Below are 13,090 nucleotides of genomic sequence, written 5' to 3' on the forward strand. Positions count from 1 at the left end.
AGTGCGGGGGAAGGGATTGCCCTTGTGTGAACAGCCTGTAAATTGCTCTGGGTCCCCCTGGGCTGATGCTCTGGGCTGGTTTGTATCATTTCCAGTCAGGGACAGTGAATTTCTCTGTTCCAGACACAGCAGCAGAAAGTGAGTCTGGTGAGCGAGGCCCGGATTGAATACGAGGAGAAGAAATACACCCAGAAGGAGGGATTCGTCCAGCGCCAGGTACCAGAGTGACTGCGCCCGGGATAGAGAGAGCATCGGCCAGTGGTTAGAGCTGGGAGCCAGGACACCTGGGTCCTGTCTCTGCTCTGCAGGGAGAGTGGGGTCCAGTGGGTTAGAAGAGGGAGGGTGGATGGTGTCAGAACTCCTGTGTTCTCTCCCTGGCTCTGGTGGGGAGTGAGACCGAGTGAATACAATGGGGGTGGCGGGGTGCTAGGACTCCTGGGTCCCCATCTCACAGCTCCTCTCCCCCAGGTGCAGACTGTGGTGGAGCGCTCTGAGGCCTATAACTACCTGCCCATCATCGTGGGCAGCAGCGTGGGGGGCCTGGTCCTGCTGGCTCTCATCACCGCAGCCCTCTACAAGGTGAGGAAGGCATGGCTTGGACCCCTCCCCCACTGCCCATCACCCTGGGGGCGGGGCCTGTGGCTCTCCCATCTGGTGGGGGAGAGGAGAGGGTATTTACTTTGGGGGCTCCCAGACTTCATCCCCTCACCAGGCGTGAATCCATCTACTTCTGTCCAGCTGGCTCACACCATCTCTCCCCTCTTTTTCCTTCCAGTTCGGCTTCTTCAAGCGCCAGTACAAGCAGAGGATGGAGGGTGAAATGGCCGAGCCGGCCCAGAACGATGCCTCCGCTCCCCCCGACGCCCCCAAACAATAGCCCCGCCTACATTCCCTCCCCATGGGCTGCTTCAGATCCACACACCAACGTGACATGCTGGACTTGGAACATCCCTTCAGAGCCTCCATGCGGGGCTGGGACCAGGACTCCTGGGTTCTCTCCCAGCAGCGGGAGGAGAGTGGGGTCTAGTGCATTAGAGCAGGAGGGGCTGAGTCTCTCTCCACCTCAGTTTCCCCACTTGTAATGTGGGGATAATTATCCTGCCATTTTCTATTTATACTGGGAGCTGTTTGGCGCATGGCTTGACTCTCACTGTGAAGATGGCGCTCCCAGAGTGATGGGGCTGCCTTGATCTCAGCTGGGCTCTGTGTGGCACCAGGGTCCCCACCTCAGTCAGGGCCTCGCGGTGCTACAGGGTAACGTCTAATAAAGCCAAGCTCTCGGAGTTATTCACCTGCCTTGCCTGGGCTGATCACGGAGTTTCTATGCTACGTTCCAGACAGCTAATAACCCCGCTGTTTTTGCAGTGCTGGCCGAGAGTCACTGCGGCTGCTGAAGGTGGGGGTCACGGCATTGCTCCCTTTGGGGTACACGTCTCTCTCAGGTGTCCAACTCAGGCAGACTCGCTGCAGGGAGCTCGCAGTGTGTCGCAGGGGTGCTGAAGGCTCCTCGGTTCAGTCCCAGGAGGTGGTGAAGCCAAGTGGCTCACCCCAGTGAGAGAGCGTGACCCAAGCAGGGCTGACACGCAAAGGGCTCCTCCCAGGGACTGTTCCAGAGCCGTGTGAGAGCACCAGGCCTGTGGATCTGTGACACCACAGGTGCCAGCTTCCTCCGGGCCCCAGGAGTGCTCAACCTCCCGCTCCGCCCCAGGCCCCGCCCCCACCCGCCCCCTTCCCCCCAAGTCCCTGCCCCACCCCATGCCTGCCCCCATCCCAGCCCTTCTCCCACCCCTACCCAACCTCTTCCCCGCCTCTTCCCACTCCTGCCCCACCCCTGCCGTACACCCATCCCAGCCCTTCTCCCAAGCCCCCACCCTGCCTCTTCCTGACCAGTTCCTCCCCCTCCCCCGAGCGTGCCCCCACCTTACTCCTCCCACTCCCACCTAGTACCTCCTGCATGCCGTGGAACTGCTGATCACACTGGCCCAGAGCCACACCACATCCCCCTTTCCCGCTCACAAATGCACCCGCTGTATTTGGGGACGGTTTGACCCCTCTTCTGTCCCAGTTCAGGGAGCCTCCTGCTTCCAGCAGCCCACACTGAACAACTCCCCACTGGGCCTCTCCTCACCCCTTTGTTCAGTCCTCAGTCCCCAGAGCCAGCTGCCCCCTCCTTCCGCAGCGAGCCTGCGCCCGAACGCTTAGCACAGAAAGACCCCGGAGACCGTTGTGCTCTCTCCCCGCAGGGTTGTGGGGGCACATTGGCAGGGTGCCGAGTGTAGGCTGGGCAGATGTTGGGGTGCTACCCGGGTTGCCCCCACCTAGGGGACACATGGAGGCAGACTCCAGGGCAGGGGAGGCTGATTGGCAAAGAATTGGGTGGGTGTGACTGGGGCCACCTCACCTCCCATTTTGCAAGCGCCTGCTCCAAAGCGTGGGGGCGCTAGTGCTTTTCAACAAAACAACTGTACATTTATTCTTTTTAACATGGGCTAAATAATAGAAGAACGGGTATAGTGGGTCAGACCCATGGTCCATCTAGCCCAGTATCCTGTCTTCCAACAGTGGCCGATACCAGATTCTTTATAGGGAATGAACAGAACAGGGCAATTATCAAGTGATCCATCCCCAGTCATCCAGTCCCAGCATCTGGCAGTCAGAGGTTTAGGGACACCCAGAGCATGGGGTTGCATCCTTGACCATCTTGGCTAATAGCTATTGATGGACTTATCCTCCATAGACTCATAGTGTAGCAAGGGGGCATGGCCTCCCTCCAAGATTGACAGCGAGGAACCACCATCTGCTTCCTCGTGGGCAGAGCCAGGAAGGCCACGCCCGCCCTGCTGGAAGCGTGGGGGCGGGAGAAGAATTACAAAAGTCGGGCCCTGCAGCTCATTTGGGCTGGAGCTCCTGAGGGAGACAGATACGTCTCCCCTGCTGCTGTAGGGGGACACTGAGGAGGACACTGCTGTAGAGGGACACTGAGGAGGACACTGCTGTAGAGGGACACTGAGGAGGACACTGCTGTAGGGGGACACTGAGGAGGACACTGCTGTAGGGGGACACTGAGGAGGACCACTGTTGCATTGAGGATTCGCCCAAGCGTCCAGAGCTGTCAGCTACTCCAGACATCAAGGAGATGCTGGGATTACCATTGACTGTATATCCCAGTGAGATGGAGGATGACCCCAGGATCCAGGTACACCCCGAGGGGAGGGGAGGCAGTAGCCCAGGGACAGCTGACTGTAGTCCGGCTGCATTGCTGCCTGAACCCAGGTCAGCGTATTGTGGCTGGATTCCCTGCTGACCCAGTAGTGGAACACTCCACCACTGTTGGGGCTTGCATCCTCATCTCAGCTCAGTTTACACAGGCGAGTGTGCGTCCTCTCCACATCGAGGGACAGGCGGAGTGGGTAATGAACTTAGACCGGGCAGGCTTCTGACCAGTGCAAGACAGCACAGTTCTGGGGTGCATGACTGGGGAACTGGGTGGAATTAGCTGGAGCCTCCCTATTGATGGTTCATGAGAGGCTAAGAGATCATTCATGTAACTCAGCTGGGTGTGTCCCTGCCTGTGGATGGCTGTGTAAGTGCAGTGTCTGTCAGAGGTTTCTGGCTTGACACAGCATCACAGAGTGGGAGGGACACCCCAGATTGGAGGAAGAGGGGGCTCAGCGGTCCACAATCCCGGTTGCACCCTGGGAACCCTGTCACAGTGATGCAGCAAGCAGGGTGCAACGCACAGCTTGTTCTGAGTGAGATTTGCACTTCATACACTTGTGTAGAGACATGAAGTGAGACTTTAAGTGTGGTGGCTGAGACCAATCCAAGAGAAGGTTACCAGTTGTGGTTTTCTGTTGCTTATTTCAGGAGAGGGAAGTAGGGAAAGATGAGTGAGAGCGATGCAGTTGCTAAGTTAGAGCCGTTCAGACTCCAGGTGGCCGAAAGGGAGAGAAAACACCAGCGAACCTTGGAGCTGAAAGAAGCAGAGGCTGCCAGAGAGGAGACTGCACACAGAAGGGCTGGGGAAGCACTGGGTGCCAGGGAAGCAGAAGCACATCAGCGGGCCCTAGAACTGCAAGCCAGAGAAGCTGACGAAAAGGAAAAAGTGCAAAGACACCAATTGGACTTGCTAAAGAAGCAGAACCAGAATCCTCCCACTCCATTGATTCCCCTCTCTCCAAATATCCACAAATGGGGACAACTGTGTCCTGAATACAGAGACAGATGATGTGGCACAATATTTAACCGCTTTGGGGAGGCTGTGTGTGATTCATCAGATTCCTGATGACAAGAAAATCCCCACTTTGGTTGCCAAGTTAACTAGTAAAACTCTGGATATATTCAATGAAATGCCAATTCAGGATGCTTTAGATCAGTGGTTCTCAAACTTTTGGACTGGTGACCCCTTTCACATAGCAAGTCTCTGAATGAGACCCCCTTTGTAAATCAACAACACTTTTTAAAATATTTAATGCTGTTATAAATGCTGGAGTTTGGGATTCAGAGTGGAGGTTGACAGCTCGCGACCCGCCATGTAATAACCTCATGTCCCCCTTCGGGGTCACAACCCCCCGTTTGAGAACCCCAGTTTTAGATTATAGTAAACTCAAAGAAACAGATTTCAGCGTACCCCTGAAACATGTAAGCTGACATTTAGCAATATGAAGAGAAATACTGGTATGAGTAATGGCGAATACATAAATGGGGAATACTGGTACGAGGAATGGGGAATACATAAATGGGGAATACTGGTACGAGGAATGGGGAATACATGAATGGGGAATACTGGTACGAGGAATGGGGAATACATGAATGGGGAATACTTGTACGAGGAATGGGGAATACATAAATGGGGAATACTGGTACGAGGAATGGGGAATACATAAATGGGGAATACTGGTACGAGGAATGGGGAATACATAAATGGGGAATACTGGTACGAGGAATGGGGAATACATAAATGGGGAATGCTGGTACGAGGAATGGGGAATACACAAACCAGACAAAAGGTTTGATGGGGAAATGGGTGAGGGGCAATGGGGTTGAAAGCTTTGAACGAACGTTTGACCGTGTTGTTCAGGAGCATTTCCTAAGCAGATGTAAAGATGATGTTAACAGCGCCTAGGGGGACACGTGGACGAGATGGTGTCTCTAGCTCATGCCTTACAGCACGTCCAGGCATCTATGGAAAGTAAACCACAGAAAGAGGGGTTTAAACCTGGTGGGAAGCAGGGTTCCTGTTTTACCCCTGGGAAGAAGGAGGGTGGCTGGGAGGCTGGGCACTCACCTCCCCAAAACCATTCCTCTATTCCCCATCCCAACTCTCCTGTGAAAACACAAGAGCTCAGAAGCTGCTATCACTGTAACTCCACTTGAGGAATAAATGCCCTCTGCTGGGAGCAAGCAGGCAGCAAATAGCCCATGGGAGTGCTGCTGCCCTGAGTTCAGAACCCTCAGACGCCTGCCACGTTTCAGACTGGTTTTGTGGGGTTAGCCGCTGCAGAACCAGGCAGGGAGCGTAGAAAGGCTGTCAGGACTAATGACAGCAAATCCCTTGCATGGGAAGATACAGATACAGCAATTTCTGTGGTTAAGCGGAGTATAATTCAAGAAGGTGACATATTGCCAGGACAGATGGAAGAGCTTTTATTAGCAGGAGGTTTCAGGACTCTTTTGCCTTTGGCCAAATTACACATCGAAACTGAGGGTTTAGAAAGTGGATTGAAGGTGGGGGTAGTGGAAAATAACCCACTGACGTATTCATTGGGAATGATGTTTTCCACGTAGCTCTGGCTGTTAAGGTGTTTATGCACAGCAAGAAGGGATATTATGCTGGGACCCTTGAGGAAGAGGGTAAAGTCCCAGGAACTGCTGAAGGAAAGGGAAAGAGTCTTTAATTCCTTTGCAGCAGGGCAAAAAAACAGGTGTGGCGGCGGTTGACTCCTCCACTGCAGCTGAAGGCAACACCACCTCAGGAAGGGAAGGGGGTGTAGTGCCTGTCCGTGAGAAAACTGTCCAGATTGTTAGCTGCCAGCACGTTTCAGCTGAACAAGGGATAGATCCCCCTCTAGAGAGCACAGAGAGATGTCCTAGAGGGGGCCCAGAGAAGGAAGGTGGGGAAAGAATAGTAGCACCTGATTGTCTCCTCGCTGGTCACTTGGGAGAGGTTGCCCAGGACAGAGTGGCCGATGCAGCATCTGTGCACCCAGGCACACAGCCCGTGGCTCAGGGTTTGAGAGGGAACTGTGTGACCAACTTCCTGGAGGGGAGCAGACACAGAGCTGACCTCTTGGGGATACAGAAAGAGGTGACGGAGGGTACCCCGATCCAGGTCCCAGTTCTTCAGGACCTTGGTCTTGATATGCTTGTGGAAAGTAACTGTGTCTCTTTAATTCAAGATGCAGTTCCCATGCCTGTGATAACAGAGGAGTTGAGGCCAGGAAGTTTCCAGGCGGTGGTTGTTTCTGAGAATGCAAATCACCCAGCTAGCAGGGAGGAGAGGGACTTCCCCTGGACTCGTAAAACACGGAAAGCAGCTTGGGGAAGGCTGCTGGGAAAAGGTGCATCTGATCAAAGAGTAGACACTCGTAGCCCAGAGATCAAAGATCACAACCCTCTAGGAAAAGCGGGCGGGAAAGGTCCCAGTGCTGGAGCAGGGATCACAGGGAAACCCCAAGAGGGGAGATGGATTTTTTGCATGGGCACAACCCTGGGGTTGGGAGACAGCTCCACAGAGGGCCAGGAACATGCAGAATCCCCCTACATCCTGGCCTCACCAGACCCTGGAGTACCAAAGCCCCAAAGATGCAATTGGATTGAGAACCTGTACTAAAGGGGACACTGAAGGAAAGAAAAACCAATAACTGAACACATGCTAAGGTTCAGGAAGAAGTTGAAAGACACTTTGGGTATTGAACAAACCAAACTGTCTAAACAGAAGGCACGGTATGATACAAGTACTTGGAAATGCCTACCTGTGATGAAAGATTTGATGTTACTGATAAGTCTCATGACAAAGAATTTGGTTCTGATGGTAAATCCCTTGAAAAGGTGCAATATACACAATTGTGGAGACAAGTTTTTTCACATGCTAGGAATGGTAAATAAGAACACACCCTGTGTTAAGAAGCCCTATGGTGACGCTGCTTCTCAGCTACTCCTGGTAAACAGGCTTGAAGCTTGGCACAGCAGAGAAACCATAATGAACCTGGTCTGCCATGTGGAAGGGGAAACTGAGGCACACCACCTCATGGCATTGATGGCTAAATGCAAGTTACCTACACTCTAGAAAACATTAATATCAGCATTGAGTTAACACTAATTGGAAAAGCCAAAAGGCTAACTATGGTGCACAGACACAAAGAGATGTTCTCTAGCAACTCAGAGGAGGCACGCTTGCTAACTTTTGATATCACTAGACAGATCCACAAAGTGTTAAAATGGGCACCGAACTTTGCAAAAGCACCTGTGGGTAACAGTACAGTGTTTAGCAACACTTGGGAGCTATGTGGTCAAAACCTAAAGAGCACCTTGGGCACATTGCCTCTGCATTAGTCAGTGATTAACGCTTCTGCAGTAAACTAAGGGGGGAAGTGTGACACTCAGTACCTCAAAGTAGCATCCTGGAATTTCCATATTCACCACTGGCCAGCTGGCCGGAGCAGCTGCAGTCCACGGCCCTAGCAGCTGGTGCCACTGACCCCGGGTGCCCCCCCCGGCCCAGCAGCACCCCTCCCCAGAGACCCCTCCCCAGCAGTAGCCCCTTCACACACCACCAGCGACCCCCCCCCCCAAGATTTAATCACGGGTATTTTTAATATAAGTCATAGATAGGTCACGGGCTGTGACTTTTTGTTTATTGCCCCTGACTTCTCCATGACTTTTACTAAAAATACCCATGACTAAATCATTGCCTTACTCATGAACCATCAATAGAGAGTCTCCAGCCAATTACCTGCAGCTCTCCAACCTTTCACCCCAGAACTGTACCACGTTCCACTGGTCAGAAGCCTGGCCAGTGTAAACTCATTACTTAGTGCTCCACTCACTCCGTGTAGAATGGACAGGCGCCAGCCTTCCTAATCGGAGTGGAGATTCTCCAAGCACTTCAACCAAACCGACACTCTTTTAGATAAAATATAGAACAGATTTCTTAACTACAGAACGATAGATTTTAAGCGATTATAAGTATCAGGTATAAAGATGAAAGTTGATTGCCTAAGAAATAAAAATAAATTAGAGGAATGGTTTTGGGGAGGTGAGTGCCCAGCCTCCCAGACACCCTCTTTCTTCCCAGGGGTAAAATGGGAACCAGGCTTCACCCCTCTTTCTGTAGTTTACTTTCAATAGGTGTTTAGTTCTGCTCAAAGGCATCAGCTAGAGAAGCCATCTCATCCACAGTGCTCACATTTTTGTCACATAGGCACTGTTTCACATCACCTTTACATATAATTAGGAAATTCTCCTGAGCAACAAGGTCCAAGTTTTCAACCCCTTTGCCCCTCCCCATTTTCCCATCAGCTCTTTCATCCTGTTTACATATTCCCCATTACTCATACCAGCATTTCCCTGAAGATTTCTAAATTTCACCCTGTATGTTTCAGGCGTATGGAGATGTACCTATACCCATCTCATAGAGCTGGAAGGGACCCCGAAAGGTTATCGAGTCCAGCCCCCAGCCTTCACTAGCAGGACCAAGTACTGATTTTGCCCCAGATCCCTAAGTGGCCCCTCAAGGATTGAACTCACAATCCTGGGTTTAGCAGGCCAATGCTCAAACCACTCAGCTATCCCTCCCCCCACTATATGCCACTCAGGAATCATAAGAGAGAAGCCGAGCAAATCACCCTAGTTTCAGCCCTGCACCCCAGAACGGTACCATCTTGCACTGATCAGAAGCCTGACCAGTATAAGCTCATTACTTAGTTCCCTCCTCTTTTTGGAGTGGGCACGCACCAGCCTTTGTAATCTGAGCTGAGATTCCCCACGCACTTCAACCAAAATCACACTGTTTTAGATAAAATATAGAACAGATTTATTAACCACAGAAAGATAGATTTTAAGTGATTATAAGTAGCAGGCATAGAGATCAAAGTTGGTTACATAAGAAATAAAAATAAATTGGCAGTCTAAATTCTACCTTTAACAGACTAAGCAAGGTTTGAATAAGATTCTCACCCGACTGGATGTTACAGGCAACTCACAGTTCTCAGTACTCAGACTGAACTCCCTACCAGCCTGGGACCAATCTCCCTAGTTCAAAGTCTTTATCTGCCAGACGGTCTTCCAGGTGTTGAGATCTCAGAGGAGCATGATCCCTTAATAAAGTGAATTTTTTTTGTTACACAAATACAGTTTAAGTTGCTTGACACCCCAGACAATGGCATAGATCTCTTTTTCAATGACAGCATAATTCTGGTCAGTGGATGTCATTTTTTTGCTTCAGTGTGCAATGGGGTGTCTCTTGCCTCCCCACTCTGTTTTACATCAGCGCTGCGCCAAATCCAATAGTAGAAGCATCAGTGCACACCAGGAATGGTTTGTTAAAATCAGGATGGACTAAAACAGATAAAACTTCTTTTATATTCTGAAAACTTTTTTCACAGGCCTCTGTCCAGACTACCTTGTCCAGTTTTCCCTTTTTCGTACGATCTCTTATGGGAGCCACAATATCACTAAATCCCTTTACAAACAGAGGTTAATAGTTGGCCAGACCAATAAAGGACTGGGAGTTGCTTCTTTGTTTTAAAAGCGGCTTTTAATGGTTTCTGCTCTTAATGAACCAGAGTGAACAATCCATTGCCCAACCTGTGTCCTAGGTAGGAGACCTCTGCAGACCCCATCTTGCATTTGGAGACCTTGACAGTGAGATTGGCTTCTCTCAGCCTTGTAGCACAATGCCACATGGTACAAGTGATCTTGCCAGGAACTACTGAAAATAGCCAAGTCATCTAGATAGGCTTTGGCAGATGTTTGTAACCCTGCAGCACCTCGTTAATAAGCATCATGAGGGTTGTGCCAGACTTCTTTAAATCCAAAAGGCAACACCTTCAATTCCTACAAACTATGAAAGCAGATTTTTTTCCTGGGCATCAGCATCTAAGGGAATTTGCCAGTACCCACGAGTTAAATCCAGCGTGCCTATGAATTTTGAGGACATGGAAGACAGAAAATCAATTCTCTGCTGTGCTAACACTTCCTATGTGACCTCAGGCAAGTCACTTTGTCCATGCCTCAGTTTCTCCATCTGTACAATGGGGATATTTACCTTCCCCCACAGGAGTGTGTGAGGGTAACTCTGGTAAACATTGTGAGGTGCTCAGACATGATGGGGCCCCGGATGCAACTTTCGTGAGTTTTGCAAAACTGTGTCCCCTCTCCGCTCTAGTTATCAATCGCTGGAGCTCAGCTAACGTACGCCTCCACTCACTCTCGTAAACCTCTGACCTTTCTCTAGCTCATCTGCACTTTGCAGAGCTCTTTGCATATCCCGCTCAGCTGCCCTTTGTCTGACATGGGCAGCTGCTTATGTTTTCTTTTATCACCACAAACAGCTTTGGTCGGAGAGCACAAAGGGGAGGGAAGTGCCACGACCACAACCGCGATGCTGCGGATGTGCAGCATCCAGGGTTTGGAAATGGCCTCATGCATGCACCAGATCTGCCTTTCTCGAGGGCAGACGAAAGGGAAGTTTAAATATAGAGATCAGCCCCCGGTGTTTGTAAGAAACGAGCAAGAGCTGGTGAGAGATAAAGACCGACAAGGAGAGAAATCGAGGCTGTAAGAAAAAGGGGCACAGATATAAACTCTGTTTATACTAGATACAGCGTCTGCTCCTGCCAAGCCTCACCTCAGAGGTAATTGCATCTCAGTCCCAGGCATGGGATCCCTGTATAAACAGCCCCTCTACCCCACTCCAGAAGTGGTTGCATCTCAGCACCAGGGGAAGGATCCTTATGAACAGCTGGAGATCTCAGTTCTGGGTGATACATCCCTGTATGAACAGCCCCCACCCCAGAGGCGGCTGCATCTCAGTGCCAGGCAAGGATCCCTGTATAAACAGACCTCATGTCGCACCCCAGAGGTGGTTGTAACAGGTGGGAATTTTAAGGCAAAAGGCCTAGTGCAGAGAAGGCCAGAGAGAGAGAGACGTAGAAATAGACAGGGAAATGCAGAGAGTCCAGAACTCAGTGAGTCATCCTGGTTTATAACTTCCCCTGTTATAATCTGAACCCCGACCGGGGCCCTGCACCCCACTGCCCCCAGAGCCAAACCAGCATAGCGTGGGAGAAAGGGTTTTTTGGAAAGAAGATTAGGCTCTGACCATCTTTCATATCCTCATGCCTGTCAACCTGCAGAAGATCAAAGCAATTTCCAGGCTTTGTTTATTTATACAGGGACCCTCTGCCCAGTGCTGAGATGCAGCTGTTTCTAGGGTGGTGCACAGGGGCTGTTTATGCAGGGATCCTTCACCCAAGGCTGAGATACAACTGGCTCAATTCAATAATTCTTTGTTGATATGCCAAACTATACAATGGCTACCAAAGTGTAAAAAGTCAGAGAGAAGCCCAAAAGTTGTGTGTGTGTGTGTGTGTGTTTTCTGGACACTTGTGTGTGGTGAGGGTAGTTATAGATGGGAAGGTCTCAGTGCAGATGTGTGTGGTTGCGTATGTGGTTCTCTCGGTGCAGTTCTGTCCATGTGGTACAGCTTTGTGTGTGGTTGTTTCACTGTGGGTGTGGGTGAGGTTGTATCAGTGGAGATGTGTGTAAGGTTGTGTTTGTGGCTGCCTCACTGTGGTTGTGTGTATGGCTGAGGGTGTAGTTGTCTCGGTGTGGGTTGTGTGGGATTGGCTCACTGTGGCTGTGTGAAAGGCTGCATGTGCCATTGTCACTGGCTTTGGCTACACACACAAGTTGCCCTAGTTTAAGTGGTATTGTTTCAATCAAACCAGCACAGACCCCCTGAGTGGACGCTCTGACCTTGTGTAAGCGGGGGATGGTCCCACTATTGTGAGGAACTTTCCTGGCTTATACACGACCCCGGTGAAGTGGGCTAGCAAATGGATCTGAGTCATCGCTCCCACTTCCTTTACCCAAAGGCCACCCTGACCTCGAGGGCTCCCCTTCCATTCTCCTGTGTGGCAGAGTCCTCGAAACCCCGACAAGGCTGGGCCCAGGATTCCTGAGGAGGCTCAACCCCCAACCCTGCTGTGGTCACTTAGGGCAGGGGCTAGGATGTCCCCACTCCGGGGTGCTCTCACCGCACTGGATGCTTCCCTGGCCCACTGATCATTACACACAATTCAAAGCAAGTACAGTTTATTAAACAGCAATCAATTCAAACATTTAAGGAAAAAATGGGAAAGGTTAAAGGAAAACACACCACCCCGCTCTGTGGCACAGGGACACTACAACCAGTGTCTCTGGGATGTCCGGGCAGTTCAGTCTGTTCCCCACAAGCACCTGCCCAGGCCCTGGCTGTGCTGTGGGGACAATGCGGGTTGGACACTTGCTCTGGCGGTGGCCACACGCTCTCAGGCTCTAGGTGGCAGGACCCTTCTTCCCAGCGTCGCCCCCGCCCTGACAGGGTTACGATCCCCCTCCGAATCTGGCCTGCAGAACCTTTTGGCTGGGGGCGTCTCCCTGCGCTGGGCCCACTGCTCAGGGTCCCCCTCATCTCCCCAGCTGCTCACTGCACCCGGCTCCGGATGGCGCCAGCCCCAGCTCCAGCTCCAGCTCCAGCCCCACTCGGCCTCAGCCCCAGCCCCAGCCCCAGCCCCAGCCCCAGTTCCAGCTCCTCTCTGCCTCAGCACGGCTGCTGCTGCTGCTCTGCCTCCAGCTCCCTGGGCTGCTTGTCTGGCCCCCATAACTCCAGTGGCTGCAGCTCTGCCCCCAGCGCAGGTCTGCTCCCTGGGCGGCTTCTGTGACTCCACTCCCAGCACTGACCTGCTTCTCTGGCCCAGCTCTGCTCCCCAGCTCCGCTCGGGCCCCTGCTCCCTCCTTAGCTCAGCCCCCCTCTGTCTGACCCAGGCCAGTCCAGCTCACTCAGAGGCCAGGACCCTCCTGACTCCCTGATTAGCCTGCCCCCCGG

General features: G+C 51.8%; 1 protein-coding gene across 1 annotated transcript in view; it reads left to right on the plus strand.

Moving 5' to 3' along the window:
• LOC128836843 (integrin alpha-D-like) overlaps positions 1-13,090 on the plus strand; it is a 52,515-nt gene that overhangs the window by 23,953 nt on the left and 15,472 nt on the right. The gene's annotated exons all lie outside the window — the stretch shown is intronic.

This window comes from Malaclemys terrapin, chromosome 4 (assembly GCF_027887155.1).
Source record: "Malaclemys terrapin pileata isolate rMalTer1 chromosome 4, rMalTer1.hap1, whole genome shotgun sequence".
Classification (NCBI taxonomy): Eukaryota; Metazoa; Chordata; order Testudines; family Emydidae; genus Malaclemys; species Malaclemys terrapin.